The following is a 25,692-nucleotide window of genomic DNA, read 5'->3' as shown; positions in this document are numbered from 1 at the left end:
TCACTGGTTTTGTATTTCTGTCCTATTTTCATCCACCGATTGTTGTTTTCCTTCTTGCAGTGTTTCTCTCTCTCATCTACGCCTTATTTTTACTACCTTACTTTATTATGGCTAACTGAAATAAGCAGTAGAAATGTGACGGAGCAGGATACACACACACACACACACACACACTGTTTCTCGCATCATGTTTCCTTCTACCTCCCCATCATCGCCTTCTTCTGCGTCTCAACCAATAAGAATGTGTACGCCAGAGTTTCGAAGCTTGGCAAAGAGAGCACCGTGTGAGTGACAAGCTGCATCAAAACTGTTTACATTCTCCAGGTTTTCTCAGCGTGTCCATCTGTCTGGTTTTGTGCGAGTGTATGTGTTCTCTCTCTCTCTCTCTCTCTCTCTCTCTCTCTCTCTCTCTCTCTCTCTCTCTCTCTCTCTCTCTCTCAGGAAGATTACACAAGCTGATATACAAAAAAATGATACGATGCGACTCTTAAATTTTTTCTTTCCTATTTATGTACAAAAGTGAAGCGAAATAGTAAAGGATAAACTACAATATCAAAAACGTTAACAACAACGCCAACAACAACAAAAGAGGAAACAAACATGAAACAAAAAATAACGCAAATAACTTTTTTTCCACTGTATACATGAGAGAGAGAGAGAGAGAGAGAGAGAGAGAGAGAGAGAGAGAGAGAGAGAGAGAGAATAAACAGAGGAAAAATGTGGGATTTGTAATTTTAACATTCATCTATCAGCCAGTGGTGTCAGAAACTTCCAAACACACACACACACACACACACACACACACACACACACACACACACACACACGACCTAAAAATAACCATAACACTAAAGGTAGAGGCGCGGCGTCCCACTATTTTGGCAAATTGCATCGCGTTCTGTTTTGCTCCTTTTTTCACATAATGGCTTTCTCTCTCTCTCTCTCTCTCTCTCTCTCTCTCTCTCTCTCTCTCTCTCTCTCTCTCTCTCTCTCTCTCTCTCTCTCTCTCTCTCTCTGTGTGTGTGTGTGTGTGTGATAACCGTTTTCTTTTTAAAGGATATAAAGTTAAAAAGGAAAATTTACATATATTTTTGGCTTATTCTCGTTTTCTTTGACTATTGCATTAACATGATAAAGGTTAATGCCAGAGAGAGAGAGAGAGAGAGAGAGAGAGAGAGAGAGAGAGAGAGAGAGAGAGAGAGAGAGAAAGGAATGTCCTCTGAAAGACTAATTGCAAGCATGCATTCATTTTCCGAACAATTAAGCATCAATATCAGGTCGCTTCGTCTTGATTCCTTCTTGTTTGTCTCCCTCTCCTCCTTCAAGTCTCACAGATTGCAATATCTGGTGACTCTTGTGTAGTTTCCCTTTAACACATTCAGTACTAGGACACATTTTTACCTTGAAATTTGTGTACGATTAGATAATTTTATTTATATTATGAAGGGTGTATGGAAGTCAGAAGATTAATGGCCACAGTCTTCACTATTTTAATCCCCACATAAGTTTCTGAAGCTGTATTAAATCACCAAATAATCAGTAGGATGAGTATAGAAACGCGTCATGGTACTGAAGGGGTTAATACACTCTTTCTGGATACTCTTTCTGACAGGTATTTTATGACAGGCATCTTCACTAGGAGACTGAATTCTCTTTTATCTTTTGCTTTCCCCCTTTTCTCTCCTTGTCTTTGATCCGATTCAAAGCTCAACCCGTATCTCGTCTCTATAGAAAATGGAATACAACAAAAGCAAATAAATAAAGATAAATGTAGATGAAGAGACGAATGAATTGATCCAGAATTCTTTACTTCCGCGAACATTTAAATATTTTTTTACGTAAGCTTAAAAAATGTGGAGCGATTTTAGCATGCGTGTTCGCGAGTCAGTGCGTCGCGTATTATTCCATGTGTCGAGCAGATCAGCTATTTGTGCGTCCCTCGCTTGTAACATTCTCGTATTTCCTCGTTCGTTATGTCAAAATTACTCGCGTCATTTTAGAAAGCATACATTTTAGCTTCTTTTATTTTCATTTTCTAATAAGTTGACATTTTTTCAGTAAGCGTTTCAGAAAAAAATATTTAGTTCAAGATAACTTCCTTTAGGTATCACTTCGTTGGTCTCTCTCTCTCTCTCTCTCTCTCTCTCTCTCTCTCTCTCTCTCTCTCTCTCTTTGTGTTTATGTAATTATTTGATTCATTGACAAACGAGTGAGGGAATCTGAAGGTCTTAAAGTAACATCAAGACTTTTGGCATCACTTTTTTGCATTGCCTTTTTCACTTATTCATTAATTTTTCAGCTTTATTTATATATTATTTAGATTTTTCCTTTGATTTTATCTTTTGAAGTTGACCGGACATTTTTGACATAACTTTTCGATCTCCTCATTTCTTCAGGCAGATTAATCTCTTATCAGGTTTCTGTGTATATAGTCTTTTAGTTTCTTTGATTTTTTTCTAATGTTCTTATGATACATACTCGAGTTTTCTTTGTATAACTTTTCTCATTTCTTTTATATTTCTATCAGCTTTATTCATTTCATAGCAGCTTTTTTTTTCAATAACATATTCTTTTAGTTTCCTTGATGTATTTGGCAGATCGCCTTAATCTTTCGTTTAGATTCCCTCCATTTTCCATTACAAGTACGTACATATCTATTTAATTCTTCAAGCTTTCTTTTTGACGATTTCCTACATTTCCTTACTTTTTCGTCACCATTCTGGATATTTTTTCGGGGGAGCTTTCCTTAATTTCTTTGTAACTTCCCTTATTCTTCATTCAGCATCCTTTAATCTTTTACGTTCACTTTTCTGACGTCACTTTCCCGGGTCAGTGTACCTTGGCATGGTGGTGGAGCTGACGGGAGCATCGTTCACCTAACAAGGAACAGAGACTTATGCACGTTCAGCTGAGAGGTATTTAATTAACTCTCCCCGCTTTTGTCTGCAATTGTTTGTCCTTGTGGAGATTAAATTTACCTCCATTCACTTTAATTTGGTTTAGGATGTTTAGCTTATGTTTTGCCTTTAAGGATGAAGGATTAATTTATTTCTTAAGTTTCTTTTCTTATCTATCTATTTTCTATCTATCTTTCTATCTTCCTGTAATTTCTTCTACTTCATATATAGTTCCGTTTTACTATTTCAATATCATTACCTTTTTTTCCATACTCTCAATTTAGTTTACTTTTATTCCTCCATTTCCCGTTTTCCTTTATTTTCTATATTGATGTAAATTCTTAACACATCTTATTCTTCCCTCCCATCCCTTGAATTTCTTTTTGTCTACAATACGTTAAACTAATTCATTACGCTCCGTCTTCTTTGCCTCAGCTTTTTCTAGCTCCTCTTGCCTTGCCTTCAACAAATTTATTTTTTTTTCATGGTTTAATGTTGCTTTATGTCTTAAGTTGCAAGATTGTACAAGTCAGGAAGCAAGAAGAATATTAAGTCTCTCTCTCTCTCTCTCTCTCTCTCTCTCTCTCTCTCTCTCTTTGAGTGTGTGTGTGTGTGTGTGTGTGTGTGTGTGTGTGTGTGTGTGTGTGTGTGTGTGTGTGTGTGTGTGTGTGTGTGTGCTCCTTGTATGGATATCCATTTTCTTAATACCTCAACTTAATTAGATTATTCTAGGATACCACATAATTAATCATATTAGTTAATAAACATAGCATCAAACTATACGCATATAAATGTGACAAACAGTCTTACGGAATAGAAATACCATTAACTAAGGCCAAATAAAAGCTGTAAATGTCATATATACAATTATTTAAATCAATTTTACAATAAGGTACAAACTTACAATTCTCATTTACTTTCAATTCAAAAGTCACCTCATGTTCTACTGATCTCAAGTATTCTGGCAAACTGTTCCGCTCTCTACATCTTGCACAAGTCACGAACCTTTGAAATTTCAAAGTTTCTGATCTTGGTTGTGGAAGTCTCAAAGGGTTTTCATCTCTTAGTGTTTAGTTATGTATACTGGAAACTATAAATGATGAAACATATGAAGTCTGCAGTTTTCTCTCTCTCTCTCTCTCTCTCTCTCTCTCTCTCTCTCTCTCTCTCTCTCTCTCTCTCTCTCTCTCTCTCTCTCTCAGTAGTCATAGAGTGTGAACTAATTACCTTTGCCACAAAAAGCCTCCCTATCTCTCCCAACCAGGCGAGGTTCGAGGTGAGGGATCACTAAAGCCTGACAAGTTTTGAGACAAAGAACTTACAATAGTAGAGAAAAGTTCCCTATGGTTTGTATTCCTTTAATTTAACAGGTCTGTCTGTCTTTCTCTCTCTCTCTCTCTCTCTCTTTCTCTCGTACCATTCCTTTCCTTTACCATTTTCAATACACTTTATTCACTAAAATAATTTTTCTTCTTTAGTAATTAGTACACTTTATGAACTTTTGGCCATTGTGATGGGAATGTTTTCTTCCTTTTTTTCTTCCCTCTTTAATTTGGCAACATTGTTTTGGAGGCGCGGTTTGCGGAGTTTACGAATAATATTTACTTGAATATGTGATAGGTAAACCAGCGTATTTTTTTCAATTTTTGATAATTTTCGTGGTTTATGAATGTTTTTCCTTCATACTTGCTATTTCTTTTAAATTTCCTCTCTTCTTTTCCATATCCTTTTAGGTATTAATTTTCTTTTCTTTTTCCTCTTTATCTCTCCTTCTCTTTCTTATTTCCTTCATGATTTCCTTTTTTCTCTCACCAGTTTCTTCCTTTCCTCATTTTCCCCAACATTTTTTCTCATCTCCAACCTGCTTTTCATTTAGCAGTTTCTCCTACACTCTTCACTATGATTTCTTCCCTGTTTCCTTGCATATTTTCCTCGTTCTCACTACTTTTCTCCAGTAATTTTTCCCCTTTTTACCTTAATCTACCCATTTCTTCCGTGTTTCTCTGCTTCCTCACCACGTATTTCTGTTTTCCCAATGTGGCTTCTAAAATCATTTAAAATATGAAGGACTTTCGCTCCTGAATGAAACGCGAGCTCGAATGACTCATACGAACCATCTTGATGTTCCGAATCTCTCATCTTCGGCTCCCTTTGAAGGCTCCCCATGAAATTCTGATGAAAAGGACGAGATGGAACACAGTTTAGGATTTTTCTAAGACGTGGAATGGAAGGACCGAGTTACAAGATGCATCAGGTCAAGTTTCAAAGACGGCCAGGTTAGGATAAAATGTTGGAGGTGAGGTAAGGTGGGTTGGGTTGGGTTAATTTGATTAATTTACGTTTGGTTGGATGTTTTGCTAGGTTACATTAGATTGGTTAGGTTAAGGTTGGGTTGGGTTGTGCTGGGTTGCAATGATTAACCCTTATACTGCCAGGGCCGCTGGGATGGCTTGTCTAGTAGACTGCAATGCTGAACCACCCGGGCGGCTCTGACATAACTTTTCGTCTTCGTACGCGGTCAGTCATTAAGTCGTATTAACAGTTACAGTATTAGTAGTAAAAGCAACAGTAGTGTTAGTATTAGTATTAGTAGTAGAGGTAGAATAGCAGTAGTAGTAGTAGTAGTAGTAGTAGTAGTAGTAGTAGTAGTAGTAGTAGTAGTAGTAGTAGCAGCAGCATAAAAACAAAAAAATTTATCTTAGCCCCTTCATACCTTCCTTTTTTCCCTATAATTACAGAATGCTGTGGTTGAAAAGATGAAAAAAAAAAAAAATCAAGGACATAAGAAAATCAGAACATAGAGTAGATCAACATGTGGCAGTTCTTGTATACATGTTTACTTACGTCCACTCATCCTCCCTATCCAAAAATCTACTTGATCTTCTAAAGTCCGCCATGAAGTAGGCAGCCGCCAATGCACTACTGGCTCTTTCCAGGCATCTAGGAACATGTGCATCATGATATTCACGGACAACAGACGTGCAAGGTACACACGCCTTATATCATACTAGCGATGCAAAGCTACCTTGGCTTGTTTCACTGATCATCTTAATTTTCCACAGTTTTCAAACACCTTCGTTTTTTCACTTGCAATCGATGATTTTCTATTCGGATCAAAATCTAAATGAAGATTGAAAAAAGTTTCGGCCAAAATTTGTTGAGGGCCGTGACGGTCTTGGGCGCCGCACTGGGGGAGAAGGTGGCTGTCGGGTCCGACCTGGGGCCCAAGGCAGTGAACTGGCAGCAGGTCCTTCTTTTCCTTTGCGGCCTCAAGCTTCAGTGATAATCATCCACTTGCAGTGCCTCATACTAGGCAAGGAGTTGCCATAAGCAAGGGATCAATGTCTACCATTCACCAGATGTTGACCAGAGGGGAGTCCTTATAGGAAATAAGAGCTCCTTCCATAGAGTCTGGTGGAGGGTGTCTCTTGATTGTGGTAGCACTGGGCTGAATAAATCGCCATGAACGAGGGCACGCTGTGCACCATGCACTAGACACTGGCAGTACGAGGGGAGTCCTTTAGAGGTGAGAGGGCTCACTTCATGCCAGTGGCTGGGGCGTAGTGTGTGGCACGCTGTGCACCATGCACCAGACACTGGCAGGACGAGGGGGGTCCTTCAGGGGTGAGAGGACTCACTTCATGCCAGTGGCTGGGGTGTGTGTGGCACGCTGTGCGCCATACACCAGACACTGGCAGTACGAAAGGGGTCCTTCAGGGGTGAGAGGACTCACTTCATGCCAGTGGCTGGGGTGTGGTGTGTGGCACGCTGTGCGCCATACACCAGACACTGACAGTACGAGGGGGGTCCTTCAGGGGTGAGAGGACTTCCCTCATGTCAGTGGCTGGGGTGTGGTGTGTAGCACGCTGGGCGCCATACACCAGACACTGGCAGTACGAGGGGGGTCCTTCAGGGGTGAAAGGGCTCCCTTCATGTCAGTGTCTGGGGTGTGGTGTGTAGCACGCTGTACGTTATGCACCAGACATTGGCAGGACGAGGAGGGACCTCTACTGGTGAGAGGACTCACTTCATGACAGTGGCTGGGGCGTGGTGTGTGGCGGGTCATTGCTCATGGCGATCCGTGTGAGACGCGGCAAGGTTGCCGCGTCACTGCTCTCACACCCTCGGGACTGGGATGGACCCTTGGGGAGGAAGGGTTCGGACCAGTACGAACACAGCAAAGTAGGATTCAAATAGTTTCGTCAACGTTATCGACCGCTTCGTTATCGAGGAATCGCTTCGTGGAAAAATGCATCGTGGAAAATCGAATCAAAGAATAAATCATCGTAGAAAATCGAATCTTGGAAAATATTATCGTGGGAAATCGAATCGTAGAAAATATTATCGTGGAAAATCGAATTATCGTGGAAAATCGAATCGTAGAAAATATTATCGTGGAAAATCCAATCGCAGAAAGTATTATCGTGGAAAATCGAATCGTGCAAAATATTATCGTAGAGAATTGAATCGCTGAAAATATCGTGGCAAATCGAATAAAGGAAAGTATTATCGTGGGAAATCGAATCGTGCAAAATATTATCGTGGGAAATCGAATCGCGGAACATATTATCGTGGGAAATCGAATCGTGGAAAAATTATCGTGGAAAATCGAATCGCAGAAAGTATTATCGTGGGAAATATTATTGTGGAAAATCGAATCGCGGAAAATCGAATCGTGGAAAATATTATCGTGAGAAATCGAATCGTGGAATAACGCATCGTGAAAAATATCGTGGAAAATCGTGTCGTTATTTATTTATTTATTTATTCATTTATCTATTTATCATATACTTTATAATACAAATGTACTGTACCATGGCATTATTTGTACTTCTCGATATTATGTTTTCCATTCGTAATTCAGGACAGACTACGTAAAAATGAGAGAGAGAGAGAGAGAGAGAGAGAGAGAGAGAGAGAGAGAGAGAGAGAGAGAGAGAGAGAGAGAGAGAGAGAGAATACCAACAAGAGTATGGCGTTGTGGATAAGGTGGTGAGTGTGGGATCGGGCAGACGTCCACGCGTAGGTTCAAATCCACTACGTATCGCCTTGACCCTTTGCCATTTGTCGAGTAGTTTAAAATCACCATGTCACCATGATACCCAGGTTCTAGGTCAGCCTTTCCCAACTTGGGGTGCTAACACTCTCTGGGGGTGCTGAAATCAGTTATAGGGGGTGCTGGGAAGTGATGCACACACTTAACTTTCTTTTATCCTTATAATAACAAAATTTTAGTTACGGGTGCTGTACTCCTTAGACATGACAACAGGGGTTGCTATGGTAGGAAAAGGTTCGGAAACGCTGTTCTAGGTGGTTACACCAAAGATGCGCTTGGATGATGATACGGGGCCTAATATGGATACCACTATCAATAAAATTGCCTGCGCCACTAATGGCTGGAAGCTGAACAGCGCTTCCAATACTCTTCATTAAAAAAAATGTAGTAGTAGTAGTAGTAGTAGTAGTAGTAGTAGTAGTAGTAGTAGTAGTAGTAGTAGTAGTAGTAGTAGTAGTAGTAGTAGTAGTAGTAGTAGTAGTAGTAGTAGTAGTAGTAGTAGTAGTAGTAGTAGTAGTAGTAGTAGTAGTAGTAGTAGTAGTAGTAGTAACAACAAAAGCAGCAAATAATGTCCACGCACTCTTCAAAAACTCTAGGGTGAGGCACAACCACGTTTCACTTACTCTGCGGACAAACTCCCCACATATCCCTCTCTCCCTTCTTTCCCACTTTCTCTCTCTGTCCCTCTCACTCACTCACACACCCTCCTACTCTCTCCTCCTCTCCCACGCTATCTCTGTCCCTCTCACTCATTTACACACACACACACACACACACACACACACACACACACACACACACACTCTCTTCCTCCTTTGCCACGCTCTCTCTGTCTCTCTCACTCTCTCACTCACTCTGCCTCACTCTCTCCCACACCCACACTCCCTCTCTGTCCCTCTCACTGACTCACTCACTCACACACCCTCCTACTCTCTTCCTCCTCTCCTACGCTCTCTCTGTCCTTCTCACTCACTCTCTTGTTAGCTAATCCAGTGTAAGCATTCATGAGTTCATACCTATAAATCCGTTCATCTTCGCGTGGTATATCTCGGCTCTTCACAAGTTTTGCAGAGTGCACCGTTGCTTCCCACCAACCCCCAGCGTGGTTCCTCTGTCTGGGTGTTGAAGATTTTTTCGTCTTTCGTCTCACTTTATATTTCACTTGAATCTTGCACCACGACAATGAGTGATATGTTTTTTATCAGTACTTAAGTTACGTTTAGTTGGATTTTATAAGCTTTTATATTAGATAAGATTGGGATACGGTTAGGTTAAGTTTGTTTTTAGTTAGATTTGGTTAAATTAGTTTGATTAGGCAATATTCAGTTATCATACATCAAGTTACATAAATCATATTAGATCAGGTAGAGTTAAGTTAGAATAAGTAAGTTTAAGTAAAGTTAAATAAGGTTGTGTTAAAATAAATGAAGCTAAATTAGATTACGCAACATTAAGTTAGGTTAAGGTACGGCAGGTCAAGTTAGAATAGGTTCGTTAAGCCTGAGTTTGTGTGGCGGGTGAGGCAGGTGAAGCAAGTGTAACGCTGTAAACCTCACTAACAATTACCATAACTCCCTTTCTGTCCCTCCCACTGTGCACTAATGAGGCGGAGGAGGAAACAGCGAGACTTGAGTGATTCACGGCAGCGCTATATCCTGGCACGGCAGAGGGCAGGCACTAGAGATGAACTTAGCGGATAGAGGTAAACTATATCTATCGTACACCAGAGCAGCATAGAAAACTGTATCAGAGAACGTGTGAGATAATGTATGTGGATTCACGTCTTTCACTAGCCAAGGGAGAAAGAGTTAACCAGTACTCTCAGTTATTCATAAGTTTTTCTGATAATCTCTGGAACTCCCTGTTTGCTTCTGTACTTCCATCTTCCTATGACCTGAATTCATTTAAGGAGATTTTAAGATATTTACCTTTTTTTTTTTTTAGCTATTTCTCTCGATCCTGCACGGGGACTGACAACTAAGTGGGCCCTTTTGTTTAATCCTTTCTGTTGCTCTTGGACAGTTTTCCCTTCATAGATAAAAAAAAAAAAAAAAAAAAAACAATCCACTACAGCGAAATTATCCTCAGAGCAACATATTTCGTGGGAGGGCAGAGGGGCGAGGCATTAGAGGGTAGCTCAGCCGGTACAAATAAGCGATGTCCAATTACCAGAACAGTGTTAGAGAATGTTTGTTCTTGTTTCAGCTAAGTAATCCAATGCCTTTTGCACTCACAGTCAGACAATTTCCATAGAGGGCAGAAAGCAGGCTATAGAGGTAAGATAGAAGTAGTAGTAGTAGTAGTAGTAGTAGTAGTAGTAGTAGTAGTAGTAGTAGTAGTAGTAGTAGTAGTAGTGGTAGTAGTGGTAGTAGTAGCAGTGGTAGTAGTAGTGGTGGTGGTGGTGGTAGCAGTAGTAGTAGTGGTAGTGGTGGTAGTGGTGGTGGTGGTGGTGGTGGTGGTAGTAGTAGGTGATATTATTATTATTATTATTATTATTATTATTATTAGTAGCAGTAGTGGTAGTAGTAACAGTGTAGTAGGTGGTGGTAGTAGTAGTAATAATGGTGGTAGTAGTAGTAGTAGTAGTAGTAGTAGTAGTAGTAGTAGTAGTAGTAATAGTAGTATTAGTATTAGTATTAGTAGTAGTAGTAGTAATAGTAGTAGTAATAGTAGTAATGGTAGTAGTAGAGGATATGCTTTTATAACAGTTCCCCTTTGTCTCTCGTTTATTTCTATTCTTTATTGGATTTTTTTTTCTTTTTGTTATTCTTTCCACAGTCTGGCCAATAAATTTTTTCCTTGTTTCCTCTCCTGTTTTTTGTGGCGTCACTAAATAACAGAATCTTGGCTAGAATTTCCTCCTTATCTTCTATACAAGGCTGCTGTAGTGGTGGGTTTTCTACTTGAACATTGCTCTACGCTGAAATATACAGTATAGAAAATATTAAGGCGTATTAAATCATTTGTATTAGTTTTTGTCGCGTTCTTAGTGTCAGCATCTTAACTTTCACCCTGCCAATACATTTTTTCCCAGCCCATTTCTATCTTTCTTGGTTTTCTCATTCCACTGAACCTACCCTGATCATGTTTCTAGAATATTTCTTCTATTCCTACAGAGCTTTTTTTCTTTGCTTCTCTATTTGATTTTCATTTTACATCACCGCTTTTATATTTGTTGTAGTCTAATTGTATTACTCTTCCCTGAATTCCTTTTTCAATTTCTATTTTCATTCTTTCTCCCTTTTTCTTTTGATTTTCCCTCTTTCTTTCAGTAACTTTTCCATTTTCTACCTCTCTTTCTATTTCTTTTTATCCTTCCCTATTTTATTCTGAGTCTGCATGGCTCTGGGAGGAAAGAGACTGAAATGAACAAACTTTACGTAATCTAGTACAATTTATTTCGCATTTGTGTCATGTTTGTCAATAGATTAACAAACCAATCACCATCTACGTAACTAGTCAAGGGAAAAGTTTTAGGCGACCTGTGTCTTAAATTTCACATTAGTTTCGTTCTGCCTTATTGTAAATTTCTCGGTGGGTGAAGCCGCCTCTCTTATAACCTAATATCAATATGGTCGCTTTGTTCCTGGGCTGCAATGCTTTTTTTCTTTGTTACTTATTTCATTCTTTTAACATCTTCAGCACCATGACGCATTTCCATATTCATTCTGGTTACTATTTGGTGGTTTTATGCAGCTTCAGAAACTCACGTGGAGATTGAAATAGTGAAGACTCTGGCACTTAATCTTCTGACCTCCATAATGTCAATAAAATGGTATAATCGTGCACAAATCTCAAGGCAAAAATGTGCACCAGTATTGAAAGGGTTAAGAAAGAGACAAATGATTAGTGTATCTATTTTTCCTGCGTGTGTTTTTCTTTCTGACTGGTACGTAAATGAAAAAGTATCAACTCTTTCACTGATCCTTGGCACATGTCTCCTTATTCTACAGCGATCTCCAAACACCGTAATGACCAGAATTTGCTAAATATTCTCTTTTATTAATTCCTTTCTTTCTCGTAAATATTTGTAAAGACTCCATACATTGCTACTAAAGCAACGATTTGTTGTATTTCGCATTAAAAGTATATTTGAAGAGAAAAATAAATACATAGAGTTTTGTATATCCCCTGTAACTCTCCAAGGCGCCTCTGATTCACGGCGCCACAACTCCATAAAACCTTTCCCAATCACCTCCATATGAAGACTGGACGCGCTCTGGACCTCACTGTGATTCATAATTTGCTGCAATCTTCCCTTTAGGCCCACATGGAGACGCTCACCAGACATCTCTTGTAACTTTTCCCCTTATATTTTTTTTTCTAGTCTTGCTCCAGCGTTCGTCCGGTCTTTTTTACTCGCTTTCTCTCTTTTTCTCTTTTTTTTTATTCTGTCCCTCTGTCAATAATTTCAGCTTCAATGAATAGTTAGTTATCTCCTTTTGCTTTCGAGTCCAGCATTCTTTGTTCTTTTTCTTCTTTCGCTCTAAATTTTTTTTCCTTTTTTCTCTCTTCTTTTAATCATTTTAGCTTTCACTTTCGTATTTCTGGCCTATGTCTCTCTCTCTCTCTCTCTCTCTCTCTCTCTCTCTCTCTCTCTCTCTCTCTCTCTCTCTCTCTCTCTCTCTCTCTCTCTCTCTCTCTCTCTGTCTTTCCTACTATCATTCATTTCCCTGTATTATTCTTCTCTCTTCATTTCTCTGTTCAGTATTTTTCCTCATTTTCCTTTATCTAACTCCTCCTACTCACAATACAATTTTTTTTCACGTTTCTCTTCCCTTTCCTTTATCTATCCGTCCATTTCGCTTTAAGTCACTCCATTCCTCCCTTTCCACGAGAACACAAGGTAAGGGAAGATTCAGGAACCCATCAGCCGAACACATGGCCATAACTCAGACGTACCCATCTATTTCCACAAATCATCTTCCTTAAGCTCATTTAATCGGTCAGATCTTTTAAACCTGCCTAATGACGTGGAACTAACAGCTTGATTATTGAGGTTATTCCACTTGTCATTTAGTGTTTGATGATTGATTTCGTCGTGTTTTCTTCCTTCTTCTTTTCATTCTCTCATTATTTCTTCTTTTTTCTTTCGTTTATCTATAATTTTTTTTATTTTCTTAGTTTCTTTCTATCTGAGTTCGTTTTTCCACTTTTCATAATTTCTTCTTATTCCTTTCATTATACGTTTTTTTCTTTGTTTTCTCAACGTTTACCTTTCTATTCGCTTCATTCCTCTATATTGTTTTTTTTCATTCTCACAATCTTTTTCCTATTCACAGTTCCTTTCAATGTTCGTTCTTTCATTCTCTCACAATTCCCTTTTCGTTTCCTTCTATTACATTCTTCTCTTCCCTTTGCAATTTTTCCTATTCCTTTCTTCGTTATCACACTCTTATCCTATCCACTTTCTTTTAACTTCTCTTTACAATTTTGTTTCTATTCTTTTCTTATTTCTCACACAATCACTTCCCTTTCGCTTCTGTTTTCTAATTTTTCTCACTCCACCTTCGTCTAACACACAAACACTATCCCTCCCTCCTTCCTTCCTTCATCTGTTTCCTTTGTTCTTCTCGCCTCCGTCTTACGAAAGTATAATATATCTCGCTGGTCGTTATAGAAGAAGTTTGTCGGAAGTTCTTGCCGGCTTTTATAGAACAATAGCCAACTCGTTTCAGCCCAGCTCCTCTCGTGGCCGTCACAACTTCCCTCTCCCTTCCGTAGACAAAACCTGCTGCCCACGCCACTTGATCTTCCCATTCAGGAGTGAGATGTGTAGCTTGAAGTCTTATGAGAAAGTTGTAAAGGTATAGACAGGTAACTTGTGTGAGGTTTGATGTTTTATTGGGAGTGTTTGGGGTCGTCTGGGTTCTTTATTAGGGTTGTTTTGGGTAGTTATTTCCAGGGTTTGTCTTTGGGTTTGATTAGTGTTTTGCTGGGGTTTCTTTGGGGATTCTATAGAGAACTTCTACGGGATATTTTGGTATTGGATATTGGTAATTAATCCATCTCTGTCTGTCTGTCTGTGTTTCTGTCTGTTTGTCAGTCTCTCTCTCTCTCTCTCTCTCTCTCTCTCTCTCTCTCTCTCTCTCTCTCTCCTGGTGTGCTGAACATTTAGTTTACGTAATTACTGAAGCAGAATTGTCGTGGCTTTCTGTCTTCCTCACTTACAAGAACACGAGAATATATAATTGAAGTTAAAAGGAACCATTAAGCCTACACGTGGAAAAATCTATACAAGGCATACCTATTTATTTCTACCTATGATTAGAAAGTGCAAATTGAACTAACCATCTAAATCTCTCCTCTGTTAATGGGAATGTTGAAATGTAGTGTGCTTTAAAGTCTATTTTTTTTTTTATGTGTAAATGCGTGGATGGTCTTGTCCTGGTGACTGTTTGGAGAAGAGGTCTGAATGTTCCTGTGTTTCGTGTCTCTAGTGAACTACCGTACATATTTCTGTCTCCGCGTCTCTGTGTCTTTGTCTCCGTGTGTTTGTTTTGTATGTCGGTCAGTCGGTTGCACACACACACACACACACACACACACACACACACACACACACACACACACACACACACACACACACACACACACACACCGCGTAGTGTAGTGGTTAGCACGCTCGACTCACAATCGAGAGGGCCGGGTTCTAGTCCTGGTAAGCGGCGAGGCAAATGGGCAAGCTTCTTAATGTGTGGCCCCTGTTCACCTAGCAGTAAATAGGTACGGGATGTAACTCGAGGGATTGTGGCCTCGCTTTCCCGGTGTGTGTTGTGTGTTGATGTGGTCTCAGTCCTACCCTAAGATCGGTCTAAGAGCTCTGAGCTCGATCCGTAATGGGGAAGACTGGCTGGGTGGCCAGCAGACGACCGAGGTGAATTACACAAACACACACACACACACACACACACACACACACACACACACACACACACACACACACACACACACACACACACACACACACACCGGTAGCTCAGTGGTTAGAGCGCTGGCTTCACAAGCCAGAGAACCGGGGTTCGATTCCCCGGCCGGGTGGAGATATTTGGGTGTGTCTCCTTTCACGTGTAGCCCCTGTTCACCTAGCAGTGAGTAGGTACGGGATGTAAATCGAGGAGTTGTGGCCTTGTTGTTCAGGTGTGTGGTGTGTGCCTGGTCTCAGGCCTATCCGAAGATCGGAAACAATGAGCTCTGAGCTCGTTCCGTAGGGTAACGTCTGGCTGTCTCGTCAGAGACTGCAGCAGATCAAACAGTGAATTACACACACACACACACACACACACACACACACACACGCCGTGTAGTGTAGTGGTTAGCACGCTCGACTCACAATCGAGAGGGCTCGGGTTCGAGTCCCGGTAAACGGCGAGGCAAATGGGTAAGCCTCTTAATGTGTGGCCCCTGTTCACCTAGCAGTAAATAGGTACGGGATGTAACTCGAGGGGTTGTGGCCTCGCTTTCCCGGTGTGTGTTGTGTGTTGATGTGGTCTCAGTCCTACCCGAAGATCGGTCTATGGGCTCTGAGCTCGCTCCGTAATGGGGAAGACTGGCTGGGTGACCAGCAGACAACGTGGTGAATTACACACACACACACACACACACACTCTCTCTCTCTCTCTCTCTCTTCTTAGAATTGTCTTTTACTTAATTTTTTTCAAGTTTCTATACTTTTACTAATTCTTTTCCCTCTTTCTTGCAATTTTACTTAGTTTACTTCTTTTTACTTTTCTCTCCCTTCTCTCTCCATTCCTCTGCTCCTCCCCTCCCTCCCTTCCTCTCTTTCTCTCTCTCTCTCTCTCTCTGTTTTACCACCACTCCTCCGTCTAAGTGCTCTGGTCTGCGTGGGTCGTTTGTCTCTTAACGCGGACTGGTGCTGGGGGCGAGAGAAGAATTCCACTGTGCACCCTCGCGACCCACAGCAGCCTTGAGTCGCTCCCAGCAGCCTTTACCGACCCCTCACCAGCCTCAACCAACTCCACCGTAGCACTCCAAGCTTCCCACAGCCTTAATAGAGCACGTTTTGGTCTTACAATGTCGGCTGCTGGTATGGTAAGAGGGTTTCATTTCTAACTTAGCCTAACCTAAATTGACTAGCGTAACTCGGCCTAACATACATAACCTTCTCAGTATCCGCTTCTTTACTTTCGGGTTTTCTTTGTCAATTCACACGGTGTTTCTCTTTACTATGATTTTCTGTCAATCTGCAGCGAGTGCCACATCTCTTATCTATACATATGCGTTATTTATGCTTTTTTTCTTCCTTGTACATCTTTTAATATTGTGTAATAGTCTCTTAATAATCTGTTGTCTGGAAAATATAGAGCTTATCATATATTTTCTATTTTTTTTGTCTGTTGTCAAAGTTTTTATTCATTTATTCATTTATGCATCTTTTTTTGCAATGCCACGAATTTTAGCAAAGAACAACCACAGCAATGAAATGTTTAATCGTCTTATTTTTTTTTGCATTTCATTTAATCCTTTCACATTTACAGGTGTATTCTATCTTACCTTCGTGCCCTCATCCTCTCCCCTCGCCACCTTTACGCACGTTTGCTCCTTTCCTTGGCGCCATCATCCCTTTTTTCGTCAGTTTCCTTATCCTTCCTTTTAAGACATTCACAAATTCCCTTGTCTCCTTGAATCCCTTTCATCTTTTTTCTTTAACGTACTAATCTCTTTATCATCCTTATCTATTTCTTTTCACCTTTACCTCTTAACGCTTTCACTTCGAATCTTCACCCCTTCTTCACATCCTGACCTCATTCCTTCCTCTTTAAAACCGTCATCTATCTAACATGCCCACAATTTCCCATTAAAAAAAAAAAATTCCTAATCATCACCTATTCTTAACATCGTCAGCTCTTCTCCTCTTTAATATCCCATTCCTCCCAGCTCTACTCTTAACACGCTCTAGTTACACACATAAACCCAGCCTGGAGAATCCTCGGTCGGGAATAACATTAAACCTTGTATTCTGGTGAGCATAGTGAAGGGGAGGGTCGGAAGGTGGCGTGGCATGCGGGAAGAGAACTATGCATGCAGGAGTGAATATTCCATCTCGCTGCCTGGCGCCTCGGATGTTGCATAGCCGTGATACGCGCAAGACAGGCAGCCACAAGAGACCAGACATAAGAAGATGGGGGAAATGCAATGAATAATTAGTCTCTTTTGGGAGGGTGTTGCTGGTGTGATGGTGATGGTGGTGGTGGTGGTGTTGTGCAAAAGCTTCATCCTTGTTGTTGCTGTTGATTGTGGTTGAATTATTTATTTGTTTGTTTAGGAGGCGGTGGCATAGAAAATAAGGTGGTGAGCGTGGGATCGGACAGACGTCCACGCGTAGGTTCGAATCCCACCACGTACAGCCTTAAAACACTTTGCCATTGGTCGAGTGGTTCAAAGTTACCTACATATCACCATGATACCCAGGTTTTAGGTGGTTACACTCAAGATGAGCTTGGGCGGTGATATGGGCCCTAATATGGGTACCACTATAAATAAAATTGCCTGCGCCACTAATGGGCGGAAGCTGAACAGCGCTTCCCATACACTCTTCAAGTGTGCCTACAGGCGCTATAGGCCTTACCGTAAAAAAAAAAAAAAAAAAAAAAAAATATAAAATATATATCTTTGCATCAACGTACAGGAAAATAATAAAAAGTTAGTTTTAATGATTTGTGTATACGAGCAATATAGAATGCTTTATACCTTTATCCCCTTGAGTACTATGACGGGTAACCATATTCATTCTGCTGTCTATTTAGTGATTTGATACAGCTTCAAAAACTTACGTGAGGGGGATCAAAATAGTGAACACTGTGGCTATTAATCTTCTGACCTCCAGAAGCCCTCTCTAATGTCAAGAAAATTATCTAATAGTACACAAATCTCAAAGTAAAAATGTGTCCTAGTATTGAAGGGGTTAATTCGTATTTAGTACATCTTTCCTAAATTCCTAATGACTCTGAGACAGCTTTACTAGTTACACAGTCACCTGCAATCACTAAATTAAGGACATTTTGCAAAACCTTTTTTTTTGTGGATCCATACAAACATTTCATGCATTACTTCTGGAGCTATTAACTATTTCGTATCAGAGTGAAAGGATTACAAGACTACAACAAAAATATTTTAAATTATCGTCACTGTTATTTTCGTAAACTATCCTGGGGTAAGAAGGGCACTCACTCAGTCCAATGGTTCCCAAGGGCCTAACCTAATGTCCTTCCTTAAGAGTCACCGAACTACGAGTATCCCTGATAATGACTGGGGGTGGAGAGGCGAGGACTGAACTGAAATTATGGAAAACAGGAAAATAATAGATAAATCACGTTTCTAAATATTGATTTGCATTGATGTGGTGGAAAGAGAAAAATATAAGTTGAATTCCAAGTTGTGTATACGGCCAGAGTTGACTTATCTTAAAAGACTAGCAAAATTGAGTCTTTTTTTATTCATTTACTCCATAATTCTCTCTCTCTCTCTCTCTCTCTCTCTCTCTCTCTCTCTCCACTTAACGCCCGCCATTTCTCCAGCATGCCACTCACAGGAAAGATTCTTTTCTCAGCAATTTCAAAAAGTGAAAATGGTTTCAAAATTGTGATCGAAAATGGAGGAGGAGGAGGAGGAGGAGGAGGAGGAGGAGGAGGAGGAGGAGGAGGAGGAGGAGGAGGAAGAAGTCGAAATGTAGGAAGCAGAGAAGATGAAGAGTTGTAAAGAGAATGAGAAGGAAGACAAGAAGGAGGAGGAGAGAGAGGAGGAGGAAAAAAAGAAGGAAGAGAGGAAGGACAAGGATTAATACCATCACTTTCAACTCCTCGCCTCCCAAGCCTCACCTCCATTCACTCAGTCCGTCAGCGACGAGTCACGGGAACAAAAGAGCAGCGTCGTGGAAAATTCAGAGAGACACACAGATTGAGAAGGAAGAGGAAGAGAGGGAACCGGAAGAACGAGGAGAGGAAACAGACAGAAACAATTACACATACTGCAACACAAACACGAGGAAAACGAGGAAAAGACAAGTAAATTTGGAAACTGGAAAGGAGAGCAGGAGGGAGTCTTTAAAAATTGTCCTTTCTGTTGTGTCACGCTTCAGTAAAAAAGATGAATAATTTTTTTATCTTTCTTTAATTCATTTTGTCTTAGTAAGTTTTTTTTGTTAATCTATTTTTGAGTTAATTTCTTATTTTCTTTCCTTTTTATATTTTTTCTTAGTTGTGTTGCTTTTGCTTCTGTTTCGTTTTCTCTTCACTTTTCTTCTTCGTGTTTTCAATTGTTGCTTTCATATTTTTTTCTGCTTCTGTTTAATTAACTGTTTCTTTCTTCCGTTCTCTCTCTCTCTCTCTCTCTCTCTCTCTCTCTCTCTCTCTCTCTCCCTAAGGCTGGGAAAACTCAATAAACATTTAACTTTTCACACTTTTTCCTTCTCCTCCTCCTCCTCCTTCTCCTCCTCCTCCTTCTCTTCCTCTTCCTCCTCCTCCTCCTCCTCCTCCTCCTCCTCCTTCTCCTCCTCCTCCTTATCGCAGGCTTCATCAACAATCCCTCTCCTCATTTCTTCTCCTCTCATTCCCACTCCTTGCAATCTTAGCTTCTCTCGTCACTAAGAGGAAGATCCGGGAGAAAAAATTCGGCCTATTTACAAAATGAGGAGCTATTTGCGATCTGTGAAGAAGCCCCAGGCCTCTTTTAGTCCATTAGGGGCAGAGGGAGGGGCGGGGCAGGGAGAGGCAAGGCAGGGAGGAGAGAGAGAAGGGCAGGGAGGAGCTGGAGGAGGGATGGAAAGGGCAGGGTGGAGTAAGAAAGAGTAGTAAAGAGGAAGATGAGGGAGGAACATGGTACTTCGCGGAGAGAGAGAGAGAGAGAGAGAGAGAGAGAGAGAGAGAGAGAGAGAGAGAGAGAGAGAGAGAGAGAGAGAGAGAGAGAGAGAGAGAGAGAGAATATGAGACAGCCAGAAGCCAACTTAAGACGAGGAACAGACAAGCATTACAGAAAACGAAACCAGGAGAGATAAAGAAAGATATAGAGAAAAAAAAACTGAAAGGAGGACAAAGAGGAAATAGAAAGAGATTTTAAACGACAACAGGAACACACGAAGGGAATAAAAAGATTTGTCTATTAAAAATATCTCAAGTGAGCGAAAAAAAATAGAGAAGGAAGAAACAATACAAAGGAGTGATAAAATGGTGCTTAGAGGAAAGATAAATAGTAGAAGAAAAAGAAAAGAAAGAAGAAAATGATAGGAAGAAACGTAGAGAGAAAAAAAATAAAGGAGGAAAGAAATAAAGTAAGAAAAGATAGATAGATAGATAGATAGATAGAGATAGATAGATAGATAGATAGAGAGAGAGAGAGAGAGAGAGAGAGAGAGAGAGAGAGAGAGAGAGAGAGAGAGAGAGAGAGAGAGAGAGAGAGAGAGAGAGAGAGAGAGAGAGAGAGAGAGAGAGAGATGGAAAGAATATTAATGAAAAAAGGACAGAGAAAGAATAAAAAACAAATAGAATAAATACTGCAAGAAATTCAACAAGAAGAAAAAAGAAGAAAAGAAAAGAGAAAAGAAGAAGAAGAAGAAGAAGAAGAAGAAGAAGAAGAAGAAGAAGAAAAATAAGAGGAATAAGAGGAGGAGGAGGAGGAGGAGGAGGAGGAGGAGGAGGAGGAGGAGGAGGAGGAGGAGGAGGAGGAAGAGACGATAAACAGAAGCAACAGCAACCTCATTTTTCCTCCTCCTCCTCTTCCTCCTCCTCCTCCTCCTCCTCCTCCTCTCCTCCTCCTCCTCCTCCTCCGTTATTGCTCATGTGAGACGGACTTCGTTTCTTCCTTCAGTGACGAAGAGAGAGAGAGAGAGAGAGAGAGAGAGAGAGAGAGAGAGAGAGAGAGAGAGAGAGAGAGAGAGAGAGAGAGAGAGAGAGAGAGAGAGAGAGAGAGAGAGAGAGAGAGAGAGAGAGAGAGAGAGAGAGAGAGAGAGAGAGAGAGAGAGAGAGAGAGAGAGAGAGAGAGAGAGAGAGAGAGAGAGAGAGAGAGAGAGCTTTAATTCACAGAAGACAGACAAGACAAACACGTTTAGATTCCCTTTTATCCTGAAGCTAGAAATAAATGCAGCTGGCAGGAGGAGGAGGAGGAGGAGGAGGAGGAGGAGGAGGAGGAGGAGGAGGAGGAGGAGGAGGAGGAGGAGGAGGAGACTTAAAAACAAATCGTAATCAGCCAATCCAAGTATTTTATGTCTGATGATCTCTCTCTCTCTCTCTCTCTCTCTCTCTCTCTCTCTGTCATGAGAACCTCTATTTCACAGTTTTATACTGGAGATAGATAGATGATAGATAGATAGATAGATAGATAGATAAACAGATAGATAGATAGATAGATAGAGAGAGAGAGAGAGAGAGAGAGAGAGAGAGAGAGAGAGAGAGAGAGAGAGAGAGAGAGAGAGAGAGAGAGAGAGAGAGAGCACAATGTAATAAAGTAAGAGCCAAACCAACCTTCATCTTTCCCTCCATCATCAACAGCTGCCGTCACCGTAATGTTCCTTTCTTTCCCCTCCCTCACCATCAATACATCCTTCATCTTTCCTTCTCTACAATGACACTCTACGAAAAATAGAAGCACTTTCCACCATTAAGTCTTTCGTATCGTAAGGAACTATGATCATGATCTTTTTTTCTATTTGCTGCATTATTTTCTTTTTGTTTTCATTTCCTTTCACTCTCGATCACGTTTGCCTCCTCCTGAGTATTCAGAAGTGTGTATTAAAGAGGAAAGAATAAAAACTGAGCTAATGTAACTGGTAACTATAATCTCTCTCTACTCTAAAGTGTCTCCTGGGTTCAAAATATATTGTAGCTTATTCATGATGTAATTGATTTGATGTGAGCCTTGTTTTCTTTTACAGTTTTCCTCAAGATCTTGCAACTTGGTACAGTAGAACCATGCGTGCTTTGGGGTCCGAGGGGTCTCCAAGCGCACGAGTTCGAATCCTGTCCACGGTTCGAGTGTAGGTTGGGTTTCCTCAATCGGGGCAACGGTTTCCTAGCGGGTGGGCTTTGAGATAGGAGGTACCCCAAAAAGTGTCCCCTTTAGCCCATAAATTCCTGTGAAAAGCCCACATGGTATAAAAATAAAAAAAACTACACATTCCTCAAAGACACCACTCAGACAGACACCCAAGAGCCACTTTAAAGTAAACAGGCTTTAGTTTATTGCCTCTTCTTCCTCGCAAAGGTACAGAAACTATGGTGAATAAAAGCCTAAATTTTAATATGCAGGTGGGAAATTGAGGTGCAAAAATATAGCTATCTTTTTATTGTTTTTCTCTTCAAGGCATCTCATTATAATATCACGGTACGTTTTTTCAGCCCATTTTCATGTCAAAGGCTCTAATTATAAAATTCCTTTAATGCCTTTTCTTTCCCATCCTACTCCTGGGAAAAAAATACTTCAAATGGCGCTTATCTAATTTTACCCCCTTTACTCATCCTTATCCTCCTCCAGATGCTTCTCGAATTCCTCTTCTTCCTCCTCTTTGTTTCCCCCTCTACTCCTGCTCTTCCTCCTCCATCTCCTTCATTGTTGGTTCAGGAGAAGGGAGGGGAAAAGATTGATAGAAGGGGAGGGGCGGTTGAGGGAATGTGTCACTAAAATTGTTGTTTGAGGAAAATGAAAGAGGAAAGGCACTGAGTTTGGCCGAAAAGAAAAAAAAATAATAATATGACATTGATTATACCTTTGAAGGGGAGGGTGAGGAAATTTATTATTGCGCATAGTTCTCTCTCTCTCTCTCTCTCTCTCTCTCTCTCTCTCTCTCTCTCATAAAAGCGCTCACTAAATCAAAAAGCGACAATAATATCAAAAAGAGAGAGAGAGAGAGAGAGAGAGAGAGAGAGAGAGAGAGAGAGAGAGAGAGAGAGAGAGAGAGAGAGAGAGAGAGAGAGAGAGAGAGAGAGAGAGAGAGAGAGAGAGAGAGAGAGAATGAGAATGAGACTGTAAATGCAGATTCAATAAAAAATTACACGAATACACAGAAAAATAACACACACACACACACACACACACACACACACACACACACACACACACACACACACACACACTACTACTACTATTACTTACCACGAGAACCCTCCAGTGACTTCGCCAGGTAAAAGGAACAGGTAAGACAAAAGCCGCGCCTCCTGTGGGAAATGAATCACGTAAGCAGAGGGACAGACAGACAGATAAATAGATAGATAGATAGATAGATAGGTAGATAGATAGATAGATAGGTAGGTAGATAGATGGATGGATAGATAGATAAATAAATAGATAAACAGAAAGATGAAAATGCATGAATAATAAAATAACATACGTGTGGTAAGTATATAAGAAAATAAGGTTAGCTAGATATGTAAAGAAAGAATGTATGAAAAAATAGGTCTATAGAATTCACTACTTATTATTTAACTAACTGTCAGTGATATTAACTTTCTGACTAATTACCCAGCTAAGTTAAATAAACGATAACCAAACCAACAAAAGCATTGATTACCAAAAATTACACGGCATCTATTTAACTAGAAACAAACTCCCTAGCTGGTTGACTGACTGACTTATCCACTGACTAACTAACTGTTCACCTGGCCAGCCAATTTACTACCTAATTGGCTACCGAAATGACCATCTGCCTGTTAAATAAATAAATCTGTCAATGGCATCAACATAATATCCAATACTAAAAATGTTTGGAATTTTTTTATCTTGTCAACTTATTTTTATTCTTCAATTTAGCTAAAATATCCAAGCGTCAGGTCTCTCTCTCTCTCTCTCTCTCTCTCTCTCTCTCTCTCTCTCTCTCTCTCTCTCTCTCTCTGAAACCTAATAATCAAACATTTGATGATATGGGTGTGAATAGAGAGAGAGAGAGAGAGAGAGAGAGAGAGAGAGAGAGAGAGAGAGAGAGAGAGAGAGAGGATGTGATGTTGAAAAAATGTAAAAACAAAGACTACGGTGGTTATTTTCAAACATTCACCTTCCCACTTTCTGTCTCTCTCTCTCTCTCTCTCTCTCTCTCTCTCTCTCAAGGTGGAACGGAAATATCTTTCATCGTTTTCACAAGATTACAAGAAAATTCGATTATCCTTCTGCCTCTGCTAAAAGTCCCCACACGGTCGTCCAATCAGGAACCGCCACTGCGCCGCCTACGTGACGTCACAGCTTAAGAGTTTTCTGTCTTTTCAACGGGGCGTGAGTAATGAAGCTCGTGACGTCACCCGTACTCTATTCAGCTTATTTATTATTTATTATTATTTAATTCTCTCCTCCCCACTCTACGACTTATTTATCTATTCTTTATTTTTGTTGGGTTTTACAGAAAATGGAATACGAATTTTAATATTTTCTTTTTCTTAAGTCTTCTTGAATTTTTTCCTCTACATTCACTATTCTTCTAAATATTTCACTATTTTCGTCTTTTATAAGGAATCAAACACTCAAGAGGCTTTAGAAGTTGGCTCTGTGGTTCAATATAGCAACAATAAAAAGAGCAGGAGGAAAAGGAGGAGGAGGAGGAGGAGGAGGAGGAGGAGGAGGAGGAGGAGGAGGAGGAGTAGGAGGAGGAGGAGGAGGAGGAGGAGGAGGAGTAGGAGTAGTAGTAGTAGTAAGAGGAGGAGGAGGAGGAGGAGGAGGAGGAGGAGGAGGAGGAGGAGGAGGAGGAGGAGGAGGAGGAGGAGGAAGTTATGTTTTGAAGTACCGTCTTATATTGAATTACTTGCTAATGTATTTGTCTGACGAGAGAGAGAGAGAGAGAGAGAGAGAGAGAGAGAGAGAGAGAGAGAGAGAGAGAAACTTCTTTTAATATCACGTTAGACTCCAAAACCTTTATCAAATTTTCTTTGTTGTCTTTTCCATCCCTGACCCGGAAAAACGCTTCTTTCCTTTATTTTTCTATTTATTCCCTCTCTTTCTTCTTCCTCTTTATCTTTTATCCTTCGTCCTCCTTTTATTCAGACTTTAACTGGATTTTCGTATTTTATCTCTTTCTTGAATTTCACGACGAGAGGAAACGAAAAAAGAGGAAAAATATCTGATGCATTTCACAGCGTTCATTTTTCATTGTTAACGCCTCTCCTCCATTTTCTCTTTGTTTACTTAACCTTCTCTTCCCCTTTTATCTCTTCATTCTCTTCCTCCTCTTTCCATTCTCGTCAACAGGGTTCTTTTTTTACTTATTCTTGCTCTACCTCCTCCTTCTCCTCCTCCTCTTCTTCTTTTCTTGTTCCTCCTCCTCCTCCTCCTTCGTAACTTGATTTTCCTTTTTCAGTTCTTGTCAAAATCTACTTTATATATAACTTTCACCTTTCCGCTATAGACAGATGGAGATTGAGATGGGAGAGGAAGGGGAGAGAGAGCGGGAAGGCGGGAGAGGGGAAGGGTAAAAGATGGAGTGGGAGAGAAATAAGGGAGGCGTGAAGGGAAGGAAAAGGATAGAATGAAGAGAAGGATGGGAGGTGAAGGAAAAGATTAATAGAGAAACGAGGAAGAGAAAGAGAAAAGAGACGTGCGAAGTTAAAAATCAAAGCAAAAAAGAGAATAAATAAAGAAAAAGAATAAAAACTACAAAAAAATAAACAAGAGGGGAAGGAGGAAAATAGAGGAAAAAAAAAAACAAGAGGAAAGAAGAGGGGAAATAAAATAGTCTTAGGTATTATATGTTTTCTCTTGATATTTCTACGATTTCCCCAAACTTTCCTTATCCTTTACTATATTTAACCC

General features: G+C 40.3%; 1 protein-coding gene across 2 annotated transcripts in view; it reads right to left on the bottom strand.

Moving 5' to 3' along the window:
* Positions 1 to 23,118, bottom strand: part of LOC123509534 (QRFP-like peptide receptor) — a 61,646-nt gene extending 38,528 nt beyond the window's left edge. For both annotated transcript variants that reach the window (XM_045263893.1, XM_045263894.1), the window contains exon 1: positions 23,056 to 23,118. The gene's annotated coding sequence lies outside the window, so the exon portion shown is untranslated. The remainder of the gene's footprint in view (positions 1 to 23,055) is intronic.
* Positions 23,119 to 25,692: the final 2,574 nt, after the last annotated feature.

This window comes from Portunus trituberculatus, chromosome 27, assembly GCF_017591435.1.
Source record: "Portunus trituberculatus isolate SZX2019 chromosome 27, ASM1759143v1, whole genome shotgun sequence".
Lineage (NCBI taxonomy): Eukaryota > Metazoa > Arthropoda > Malacostraca > Decapoda > Portunidae > Portunus > Portunus trituberculatus.
This window is presented reverse-complemented; position numbering and strand designations above follow the sequence as displayed.